We start from the raw sequence: 13,294 nt of genomic DNA, 5'->3' as shown, positions 1-13,294 counted from the left end.
TTCTGGTGTATTTGGTGTGATCTCTGGGAATGAATATGACTTGCAATTATGGAAATTATATACTGGGCCTATTACAGGGAAAATGATATCACTATAGGGAGGAGGGAGGGGGGTTCAGGATGGGGAACACGTATATACCTGTGGCGGATTCATGTTGATGTATGGCAAAACCAATACAATATTGTAAAGTAATTAACCTCCAATTAAAATAAATAAATTTATATTTAAAAAAAGCAAAAATGCATATAAAACACTATTTCCTTAACCTTGGGTTTAAGAAAAACTTCCTAAACCTCAAATTAATGGAGGAATTCATATATTTAAAAACTATATTTTAACCACCATAAAAATTTATTTTAAATTAAAAATAACCAAAACCAAGAGAAAACTTCAAGCTTTTCTGATGGCTCAGATGGTAAAGAATCTGCCTGCAATGAAGGAGACCCAGGTTTGATCCCTGGGTCAGGGAAAGATCTCCTGGAGAAAGGAATGGCAATACACTCCAGTATTCTTGCCTGGAGAATTCCAGGGACAGAGGACCTTGGTGGGCTACCATTGGGTTGCCAAGAGTCCATTGGGTTGCAAAGAGTCTGACACAACTGAGTAACTAATAGTCACTCATGTAACAAATAGTTCCAAAATTTAGTGGCTTAAAACACACTTAAGAAAAGTAAAATAGGAAATGCATCAAAAGAATTTAGTTAAATTTATAATAACTGAAAATTATTAATCCCTATGAAGTAATAAATCTCATAATTCTAACTGGGAATTAGATTATTAAAGATAATTTTATAATAAGAAATGAATTAATATGTTGATTCATGCCTTAAGAAATTAACAATAGTTGAACACCATAATATTTGCTTGAAATTTCTTATGCAGGAATATAATTTTAATTCAGTATATGTTCTAAAAAACAAAAGAGAAGAAATGATTTTATAAGTCATTTATAATAAATAATTGGCATTAGCTGGTAGCTCAAATGGTAAAGAGTCTGTTTGAAATGCAGGAGACCCAGGTTCAAACCCTGGGTCAGGAAGATCCCCTGGAGAAGGAAATGGTAACCCATTTCAGTATTCTTGCCTGATCCCATGAATGGAGGAGCCTGGCAAGCTCCATGGGGTCGCATAGAGTCAGACACTACTGAGTGACTTCACTTTCATAGTAAATAATTAAGTACATTTAAGAAAGATTTGTTTTCTAAGGCCATGGGTATGGTTATATTTTAAATTATGAGAATACTTTTCTTAGAATAATAATGAAAAGTTTCAAAATAAAACTATCATTTTTCCTTTAAAAATTTATGCATCTGCTGTAACTTACTCTATGAAGCCAGCATTATCTTGATATCAAAAGCAGACATGGACATTACAAAAAAGGTGAACAGCAGACAAATATCTCTCATAAATATAGATGTAAAAATCCTCTCCACAGATGAATGAATGAAGAAAATGCAGTGTATATATTATACAATAGAATGTTATTCAGCCATAAAAATATGGAAATCTTGCCATTTGTGACAACATGAATGGACCTTAAGGACATTATGCTATGTGAAATGAGACAGACAGTGAAAGATAACTGCTGTGTGATTCAGAAACAAAAAACTAACTCATAAATACAAATATAAGATTGGTAATTGCCAGGGGTAGGAGATAGAAGATAAGTGAAATGGATGAAGGTGATAAAAAGGTACAAGCTTCTAGTTACAAAATAAATAAATCCTGGGATGTAATGTACAACACAGAGAGTAATACTGTATTAAATATTTCAAAATTTTAAGGAATAAATTTTTTAATTTTCATTTTAAATGAAGCATAGTTGATTGACAATGTTGTGTTTATTTCAGGTGTACAGTAAATTCAGTTATATATATATATATACATATATGCATCTATTATTTTTCAATTTCTTCTCCATTTAGGTTATTATAGAATATTGAGCAGCGTTCTCTGTGCTATATAGTAAGTTCTTGTTGGTTATCTATTTTAGATATAGCAGTGTGTAAATGTTAAAAGTTCTTATCACAAGAAGAACAGCATGTATAACTACGTGTGGTGATGGATGAAAACTAGATTTATTGTGGTAACTATTTCCCAACACATACAAATATGGAATAATAGTGTTGCACACCTGAGACTATTATATATCAATTATATCTCATTTTTTTAAGGTAACAAACTTAAAATCTGTACAGTGTTTCATTTAAAATCACTGCCAAACAGTCCAGCTATAGAAGAATGATTGTAGTTCATAACTGGGATTGCCAAGAGTCTATTTGAAAAAATACAAATGAGTGGAAATGTTTCTTTCTTTTGGGTCCAAGAAAAGCTTGTAGAGTATAATTGTCTCGGCAAGATTATCTCCACATGACAATGTCAAATATGCATGGAACAAGAAATTATACTTTTAGTCTTTATTGAGAAAAAAGAACTTCATGAAAAGTAGAGAAAAGATGGGCATACATTATCACTGTTCTTATACATGTTTCTTCACTTCATATAATCTGTTACTGTTTAAAAGCTCTCCTATTTTATCCTAGTCTGAAGTTTAACCTTCTCCACTCTTTATTCAGACAAAAGATCAGCTGATTTTTGGGGGCTCCCATAGACAACATGCAACCATTTAGAAATTATTGGGACATTCAGAACTAGGTCATCCTTGCTCAGAAGCAAATGTCCATAATTCTACACATAAAGGGTTTTTAGGCATCAAATTAGTTACAATGAGACATAGATGTAGGATCTTCAAACACTTTTGCTTGAGCATACAATTAAAGAACACTAAAATGCTACGAAGTTCCTCCAACTTTTTAAAATCTAAATATAAAATTTTTCTCCCCCATAACTGAATACCAGCAAAAGATGCAATTCCAACATACAGATGCTATTGCTAAGTCACTTCAGTCGTGTCCAACTCTGTGCCACCCCATAGACGGCAGCCCAGCAGGCTCCCCCGTCCCTGGGATTCTCCAAGCAAGAACACTGGAGTGGGCTGCCATTTCCTTCTCCAACCTATGAAAGTGAAAAGTGAAAGTGAAGTTGCTTGGTCATGTCCGATTCTTGGCGACCCCATGGACTGCAGTCTACCAGGCTCCTCCGTCCATGGGATTTTCCAGGCAAGAGTACTGGAGTGGGGTGCCATTGCCTTCTCCTGCAACATACTATATGTGTGCAAAAAAAAAAAAAAAAAAAAATCTCAACAAGATATTAGCATATAAAATCCAATATTTTTTAAAGCAATCCTGTATTATAACAAAATAAGATCTATCACAGGCATGCAAGGATAGTTTAACATTAAAAAAATGTCACATAGGCTAAGTAAGAAAAATCATATGACCATGTCAATAGATATAGGGAAATCATCCAACAATATTCAAAGACCATTTATCATAAAAAGTCTCAGGAAGCTAAGAATAAAGAACTTCCTCTACTTGATGAAGAATATCTAGCCAAAACCCTATACCTGACATCATACTTCATGGTGAGAAACTCAATGCTTTCCTATTAAGATCCAGAACAACACAAGGATATCCACTCATTACTGCTATTCAGCTTTATACTGGAAGTCTCAGTTAATGCAGTTAGAACACAGCAGGAAAATGTGTGAAAACTGGCAAAGAAGAAATAAGCTATCTTTGTTTAAAGATGACAGAATTGTTTATATAGGAAATCCTTAAGAATCAACAAAAACAACAACCAAAAACTCCTGAAAATAAAAAGTATTTATCACAAGATTTTATTAATTAATGACACATTCAATTCAAATTCAAGACCAACAATAACCAATCAGAATATGGAATTAATAAAACAGTACCATTTATATTAACACTCAAAATTTGAAATATTTCTCAACCCAGTGATCAAATCCAAATTTCCTATGACTCCATTGGCAGGCAGATTTTTTTTACCTCTGAGCCACCTAAGAAGCTCACAAGAATTGCTATACATATACAGTAATCAAGATGTGGTAGTATTGGCCAAAGGTAGGCAGATAAGTAATGAAGCAGAATAGAAATAACAGAAATAGATCCAAACAAATTTAATCAGCTGATTTTGAAAGACAGGGAAAAGTCAGTTCAATAAAAACGGATTTTTTTCCTGGTAGTAATTGATGCGGGAACAGCTGGACATCCACAGGCAAAACCATGAATCTAGTTACTGATCTTATATCTTTCACAAAATTAAATCAAAATGGACCATAAAGCCATTAAATAATTAAATGTAAAGTGCAAGCCTATAAAATATAAGAAATGAGACCTAAAATCTTAGCAATTGGTTTGGCAATGACTTTTTTGGATATAACCCCAAAACTACAATCCATGAAAGAAAAAGAAAAGATAACTTGCAGTTGATTACATTAAAAAACAACCTTTTTCTTTGTGAAAGACACTGTTAGATAATGAAAAAAAAACAAGCAACAAGTTTCAGAGATCTACAGAACAAACTACTGGTTATCTTTGGGGAGGAGGAAAGAAGCAGGTGTTATATAGGTATAGGGGGAAAAAGGTTTATGGGATTATATGAAATCATGAGTGGGTGATTTATGAAAATTTTAAAGCATTATTCAGTTAGAGAATCTTTAAAAAATACTATAGAAAGGAAGATACTATTTGCAATACACATAACTGATAAATCACGGGAATCTACAATATATTAATACAAGAAGAGTTAAAACTCAAGAGTCAGTTCAGTTTAGTTCAGTTCAGTCTCTCAGTTGTGTCCAACTCTTTGTGACCACATGAATCACTGCATGCCAGGCCTCCCTTTCCATCACCAACTCCTGGAGTTTACACAGACTCACGTCCATCAAGTCCGTGATGCCATCCAGCCATCTCATCCTCTGTTGACCCCTTTTCCTCCTGACGCCAATACCTACCAGCATCAGAGTCTTTTCCAATGAGTCAACTCTTCACATGAGGTGGCCAAAGTACTGGAGTTTCAGCTTCAGCATCATTCCCTCCAAAGAAATCCCAGGGGTGATCTCCTTCAGAATGGACTGGTTGGATCTCCTTGCAGTCCAAGGGACTCTCAAGAGTCTTCTCCAACACCACAGTTCAAAAGCATCAATTCTTTGGCACTCAGCTTTCTTCACAGTCCAACTCTCACATCCATACATGACTACTGGAAAAACCATAGCCTTGACTAGACGGACGTTTGTTGGCAAAGTAATGTCTCTGCTTTTCAATATGCTATCTAGGTTGGTCATAACTTTTTTTCCAAGGGGTAAGCGTCTTTTAATTTCATGGCTGCAGTCACCATCTGCAGTGATTTTGGAGCCCCCAAAAAATAAGTCTGACACTGCTTCCACTGTTTCCCCATCTATTTGCCATGAGTGATGGGACCAGATGCCATGTTCTTCGTTTTCTGAATGTTAAGCTTTAAGCCAACTTTTTAACTCTCCTCTTTCACTTTCATCAAGAGGCTTTTGGGTTCCTCTTCACTTTCTGCCATAAGGGTGGTGTCATCTGCCTATCTGAGTTTATTGATATTTCTCCAGCAATCTTGATTCCAGCTTGTGCTTCTTCCAGCTCAGCATTTCTCATGATATACTCTGCATATAAGTTAAATAAGCAGGATGACAATATACAGCCTTGACGTACTCCTTTTCGTATTTGGAACCAGTCTGTTGTTCCATGTCCAGTTCTAACTGTTGCTTCCTGACCTGCATATAGGTTTCTCAAGAGGCAGGTCAGGTGGTCTGGTATTCCAATCTCTTGACGAAATTTCCACACTCTATTGTGATCCACACAGTCAAAGGCTTTGGCATAGTCAATAAAGCAGAAATAGATGTTTTTCTGGAACTCTCTTGCTTTTTCCATAATTCAGCAGATGTTGTCAATTTGATCTTTGGTTCCTCTGCCTTTTCTAAAACCGGCTTGAACATCAGGAAGTTCATGGTTCACGTATTGCTGAAGCATGGCTTGGGGAATTTTGAGCATTACTTTACTAGCGTGTGAGATGAGTGCAATTGCTCAGTAGTTTGAGTATTCTTTGGCATTGTCTTTCTTTGGGATTGGAATGAAAACTGACCTTTTCTAGTCCTGAGGCCACTGCTGAGTTTTCCAAATTTGCTGGCATTTTGAGTGCAGCACTTTCACTGCATCATCTTTCAGGATTTGAAATAGCTCCACTGGAATTCCATCATCTCCACTAGCTTTGTTCATAGTGATGCTTTCTAAGGCCCACTTGACTTCACATTCCAGGATGTCTGGCTCTAGGTGAGTGATCACACCACCATGATTATCTTGGTTGTGAAGATCGTTTTTGTATAGTTCTTCTGTGTATTCTTGCCACCTCTTCTTAATATCGTCTGCTTCTGTTAGGTCCATACCATTTCTGTACTTTATCAAGCCCATCTTTGTATGACATGTTCCCTTGGTATCTCTAATTTTCTTGAAGAGATCCCTAGTCTTTCCCATTCTGTTATTTTCCTCTATTTTTTTGCATTGATCGCTGAGGAAGGCTTTCTTATGTCTTCTTGCTATTCTTTTGAACTATGCATACAGATGCTGATATCTTTCCTTTTCTCCTTTGCTTTTTGCTTCTCTTCTTTTCACAGCTATTTGTAAGGCCTCCTTAGACAGCCATTTTGCTTTATTGCATTTATTTTCCAAGGGGATGTTCTTGATCCATGTTCAAGGTCGGGAGGGGCAGCAGTTAGGAGATACCCCTATTCCAAGCTAAGGAGCAGCAGCTGCACTTTGCTGGATTAGCTGTGAAGAGATACCCCACGTCCAACCTAAGAGAAACCCAAGTAAGATGATATGTGTTGCAAGAGGGCAGACACACTGAAACCATAATCACAGAAAACTAGTCAATCTAATCACACTAGGACCACAGCCTTGTCTAACTCAATGAAACTAACCCATGCCCTGTGGGGCCACCCATGATGGGTGGGCATCGAGGAGAGGTCTGACACAACGTGGTCCACTGGAGAAGGGAATGGCAACCACTTTGGTATTCTTGCCTTGAGAACCCCATGAACAGTATGAAAAGGCAAAATGATAAGATACTGAAAGAGGAATCCCCAGGTCTGTAGGTGCCTGATATGCTACTGGAGATCAGGGGAGAAATAACTCCAGAAAGAGTGAAGGGATGGAGCCAAAGCAAAAACAATACTCAGCTGTGGATGTGACTGGTGATAGAAGCAAGGTCCGATGCTGTAAAGAGCAGTATTACATAGGAACCTGGAATGTCAGGTCCATGAATCAAGGCAAATTGGAAGTGGTCAAACAAGAGATGGCAAGAGTGAACTTTGACATTCTAGGAATCAGTGAACTAAAATGGACTGGAATGGGTGAATTTAACTCAGATGACCATTATATCTACTACTATGAGCAGGAATCCCTTAGAAGAAATGGAGTAGCCATTATGCTCAACAAAAGAGTCTGAAATGCAGTACTTGGATGCAAAGAACAATGAGATACTACTACACAGCTCTTCAGTTCAGTTCAGCTCAGTCACTCAGTCATGTCCGACTCTTTGCAACCCCATGAATCACAACACGCCAGGCGTCCCTGTTCATCACCATCTCCCAGAATTCCCTCAGACTCACATCCATCGAGTCTGTGATGCCATCCAGCCATCTCATCCTCGGTCGTCCCCTTCTCCTCCTGCCCCCCAATCCCTCCCAGCATCAGAGTCTTTTCCAATGAGTCAGCTCTTCTCATGAGGTGGCCAAAGTACTGGAGTCTCAGCTTTAGCATCATTCCTTCCAAAGAAATCCCAGGGTTGATCTCCTTCAGAATCGACTGGTTTGATCTCCTTGCAGTCCAAGGGACTCTCAAGAGTCTTCTCCAACACCACAGTTCAAAAGCATCAGTTCTTCAGTGCTCAGCCTTATTCACAGTCCACAGCTATTAGAATGGCTAAAATACTGAACATTGACAACACAAAATGTTAAGAAGGATGTGAAGCAGTGGGAATTCTTATTCATTGGTGTGAATGCAAAATGTCACTGCCAGTTTGGAAGATAGTTTGAGTGCATTTTATAAAATCTAAAAAACTCCTATCATATGATCTGCAGATTGCATTCCCTGGTGTTAAGCCAAATGAACTGAAAACTCATGCCCACACAAAAACCTGCATGTAGATGTTTATAATGTGTTCTTTTTTTAATCAATAGATTGTAGTTTTCAGAGTATAAGTATTTTTATTTATCTTCCTTAGTTAAGTTGATGTCTAAGCACATGTTGTATACAACAAGGATTTAAAATGACTATAATGGCAATCTTATAATAGTCCTAAAAAATTGATTATAAGTCTTAAGAATGAATCTATTTTCAAACTTCAAGTACATGCAAATAAATCCTAAATGAAATCAGTCCTGAATATTCATTGGAAGGACATATGCTGAAGCTGAAACTCCAATACTTTGGCCACCTGATGCAAAAACCCAACTCATTGGAAAAGACCCTGATGCTGGGAAAGATTGAAGACAGGAGGAGCAGGGGAAACCAGAGGATGGCTGGATGGCATCACCCACTCAATGGATATGAGTTTGAGCAAGCTCTGGGAGTTGGGATGGAGAGGGAAGACTGGTGTGCTGCAGTCCATGGGGTCGCAAAATCTGACACGACTGAACAACTGAACTGAATTGAACTGATTCAGTTTACTTGGCAGTAATTCAATTTAATCATAATGAATTCTGATAAAATCTAAATATATAAGTGATAAATGGTATTAGGACTCCATTTCTAATGTAAGAAACTTGGGAGAGCTAGAATGAGAAAACCTACTTAGTACAAACTCAGGAACAGTTTGTACATGCAGTTTATCCACATTGCTAGATAAGATGGCTAATGTGATTTAAAGAATTTTGACAAACTCAATTTCCCTAAAATCCCTTGTTCCACTTCCCCTTTGACAATTTCAGAATCATTCTATTATTCATCTGTTGTTCAGTTGCCAAGTCATGTCTGACATTTTGGGACCCCATAAACCGCTGCATGCCAGGCTTCCTTGTCCTTCATTCTCTCCCATGATTTGCTCAAATTCATGTCCCTTGAGTTGATAATGCCATCCAACTATTTCATCCTTGGTCACCCCCTTCTCTTCTTGACCTCAATCTTTCCTAGCATCAGAATCTTTTACAATGAGTCAGCTCTTCCCATCAAGTGGCCAAAGTACTGGAGCTTTAGCTGTTATTCATATATATGAGTTAATTTAATCTAAAATAAATAAAGTTAATTTACATGAGAAGTGAAGAGAATACACAGCTATCAACACTTTGAGTTGGCAGGTTTAATAGGTTTAGGCCCACAGTTCCCTGGGGCAAAGCTACAGGCAGAACCCAGTTAAGGAGAACACAGTCTTAAAAATTGCCCAGCGCTTAAGCTATTGTCTAAAAAACACTCAGAATGGGAGAAAAGTTAGAAGGAATGGTAGCTATAAGGTGGATGCAGGGATGCAATGCATAATCTTCAAACATTAAGTAATTTTGTTCACTGTTTATTGAACAAAAATATAAATGGTTTATCATCCTTATGCTTATATTAGCAATGAAAATGGTCAGTTTTCAGGGAATAGTAACTGGCTTTTGTAGTGCTATCTCTTAAAAAGATGAATATCCTCTGGGGTTTCCTGTATCATATGGCCTCTCTGATAATCTATTTCTGAACACTTTATGTTTTGCTGTGTGTGCCACTACATCTATAATTGCACTAGTATTATAACATAGGACAATTCAATTAAACTGTTCAAGCTAGACTTAATTTATGAGCCTCAATAGGTCACCTGCTTTATTTACTGAGCAGTATATAACACAAACCTAAGCTCTTATAATCCATTATGGGGACCGAAATAAATCACAACTGTCCTAATGAAATTCTTTCAATGAATCATAAGAAAAAAAAATGGAAGTAGATAATTTTTTATTCCATCTCCTCTCTCTAATTTTCTTCTTTCTTATTGACTTAAGACATCTTATTTATTGGAGAAAGAACTATTGGAGATGTGGCCAAGATCAATTGTTGCACCTGGCATTTTGCAAAATTATAAGAAAGTTGAAACCATAACTTTGATATAAGAAACATACAGTTGATCATCATGACAAAATCTATTACTTGTGATTTGAGTATTTGATTTAAATTCATGCTGTTTGCCTCTGGAAAGTAAATCATATTCCAAGAGTTATTTTAAAGTGGTAAAGTTTTGGTTTCAATAATAATGTGCCTAGAGAAACTAGGCTGCTTTCCAGTCTCTCAGCATTTTCACTCTAAGTCTCTGATTTCATCTCTCATCTTCAACCATGGAGGAAGATAATTCTTTCATTTGGAAGTTGTCTTAGCAGAGATTCTGTCATGCCTAAGATCATAGCAGTCTCAGTCAACTGAGCTAAGCTGCTGATCTTGTTGTTGGTGTAACATCATATTGAGTTGGTAAGTCATGTCCAACACTTTGTGATCCTGTGGTTTGCACCACACCAAGCTTACTTTTCCTTTACTATATCCCTGAGTTTGCTAAAACTCATGTCCATTGAGTCAGTGATTCATCCACCCATCTTATCCTCTGTCAAGCACTTCTCCTCTTGCCCTCAGTCTTTCACAGAATCAGGGTCTTTTCCAATGAGTCAGCTCTTTACATAAGGTGGCCAAAGTATTGGATCTTCAGCTTCAGCATCAGTCCTTCCAATGAATATTCAGGGTGGATTTACATTAGGATTTATTGGCTTGATCTTCTTGCAGTCCAGTCAGTCAATTCAGTTGCTTAGTCATGTTAGACTCTTTGTGACACCATGGACTGCAGCATACCAGGCTTCCCTGTCCATCACCAACTCCTGGAGCTTGCTCAAACTCATATCCATCAAGTTGGTGATGCCATCCAACCATCTCATCCTCTGCTGTCCCCTTCTATTCCTGACTGCCAGGGGCCAGCGTGAGGAATCCCGCCCGTGGCAAAGGTCATGAGGCAGGAAGCCTGACATACGCAAAGGTGTGATCTGGCTTCAGGGGCTCCCCTTGGGTTTTCCTGAACATCTACCCCCAAAAACCAGAGTCTGCCTGCCTTATTGTACTGTGCTTTCCACTCTTCTGACATAACAGGGGCTATCCCCGACCACCTTTCTCTGGAAAGAGTTAACTCCAGTTAACTTCAGTTAACAGTCTCCTGCATATAAAAAGACTGTCTCAGTTTAAACCCCTTTGATGGCTTTCTAACTTACCTGACCGGTCTGCCCGGACTTTTACAACTTGTGATTGTTTACAGCCCCCCAACCTCAAGAGACATGCAGCTTAAAGCATCTTAAAGATATAGAGCCTTAGAAAAAGAGCTAAGAATTATATTGGTGATGGGTTTTCATTGTTGAGTCAATGACTGCTGCCAGGCCTCTGTATTCTTATCTTTTAGGCACCTAAATGATACTAATCAATGTAATTGGGATATAGAAAAAGGAATATGGTAGTTTTGATGTTAGCAACGCTAGACTTTTGAGTTAATTAATTTTCTCTTTGTCATAAATCACTGCACATTGTTATAAATTGTTGTGTCCTTGCTATATAAATAAAGTTACATTCTTACATAGCAAGGACACAACACCTGACCTCAATCTTTTCCAATGAGTCACTTCTTCGCATCATTTGGCCAAACTATTGGAGCTTCAGCTTCAGCATTAGTCCTTGCATTGAATATTCAGGACTGATTTCCTTTTGTATTGCCTGGTTTGACTTTGCTGTCCAAGGGACTCTCAAGAGTCTTCCACAACACCACAGTTCAAAAGCATTAATTCTTCGGTGCTGAGCTTTCTTTATGGTCCAAATCTCACATCCATACATGACTACTGGAAAAACCATAGCTTGGACTATTTGGACCTTTGTCCATAAAGTAACACCTCACTTTTTAATACACCATATAGGTTTCTCAAAGCTTTTCTTACAAGAAGTGATTGTCTTTTAATTTTATGGCTTCAGTCACCATCTGCAGTGATTTTGGAGTCCAAGAAAATACAGTCTCTTGATGTTAACATTGTTTCCCCATTTGCCGTGGAGTGATGGGACCAGATGCCATGATCTTAGTTTCGTGAATTTTGAGTTTTAAGTTTTTCACTCTCCTCTTTGATTTTTATCAAGAGGCTGTTCAGTTCCACTTCACTTTCTGCCATAAGCAGATGGTGATGATATACATGGTATCATCTGTATATCTGATGTTATTGAGACTTCTCCCAGCAATCTTGATTCCAGCTTGTGCTTCATCCAGCCCAGCATTTACATGAGGTACTCTGCATATAAGTTAAATAAGCAAGGTGACAATACAGGCTTGACGTACTCCTTTCCTGATTTGGAACCAGTCCATTATTTCATGCCTGGTTCTAACTTTTGCTTCTTTACCTGCCTACAGGTTTCTCAGAAGGCAGGTCAGGTAGTCTGTTATTCCCATCTCTTGAAGAATTTTCCACAGTTTGTTGTGATCCACACAGTCAAAGGCTTTGGCAATCGTGCAGCAGTTTGAACATTCTTTGGTATTGCTTATTTGGGGATTGGAATGAAAACTGACCTTTTCCAGTCCTGTGGTCACTGCTGGGTTTTCCAAATTTGCTGTCATATTGGGTGCAGCATTTTCACAGCATCATCTTTGAGGATTTGAAATAGCTCAACTGGAAATCAGTCACCTCCACTGACTTTACTCACAGTGATGCTTCCTAAGTCTCCCTTGCCTTTGCACTCCAGGATATGTTGCTCTATGTGAGTGATCACACCATCATGGTTATCTGGGTCATGAAGACCTTTTTTGTATAGTTCTTCTGTGTATTCTTGCCACCTCTTCTTAACATCTTCTGCTTCTGCTAGGTCCATGCTGTCTCTGTCCTCACTGATCATTTAGAAAGGCTTTCTTATCTCTCCTGGCTATCCGTTGAAACTCTTCATTCAGGTGAATTCATCTTTCCTTTTCTCTTTTGCCTTTTTTTCTTTGCTTTGTCTAAGGGATTCTCAAGAGTCTTCTACAGGACAGTTCAAAAACATTAATTCTTTGGCATTCAGGCTTCTTTGTGGCCCAACTCTCACATCTGTACGTAACTACTGGAAAAGCTATAGCTTTGACAATACAGAACTTTGTCACTGATCTAGACGCAAGTAAAGGAATTAGAAAAGATACAGTGCAAATTCATATTGGACTGTGAAGTCCTCATTCTAAAGAAAATGCCATCAGATAATTCCCTACCCTAGTTTTGTCTTTAAGGACAAGTAGGAAGAAATACTATTAGAAGGCACTGATAAACTTGCACAGCTCTAGGGACATTTTGCTAGTTATGGCCAGTGGTCATGACACAGAAACCATTTTGCTTTATTTGCTTATTG

The sequence above is a fragment of the Capra hircus genome, chromosome 20 (genome assembly GCF_001704415.2).
Source record: "Capra hircus breed San Clemente chromosome 20, ASM170441v1, whole genome shotgun sequence".
NCBI lineage: Eukaryota > Metazoa > Chordata > Mammalia > Artiodactyla > Bovidae > Capra > Capra hircus.
This window is presented reverse-complemented; position numbering follows the sequence as displayed.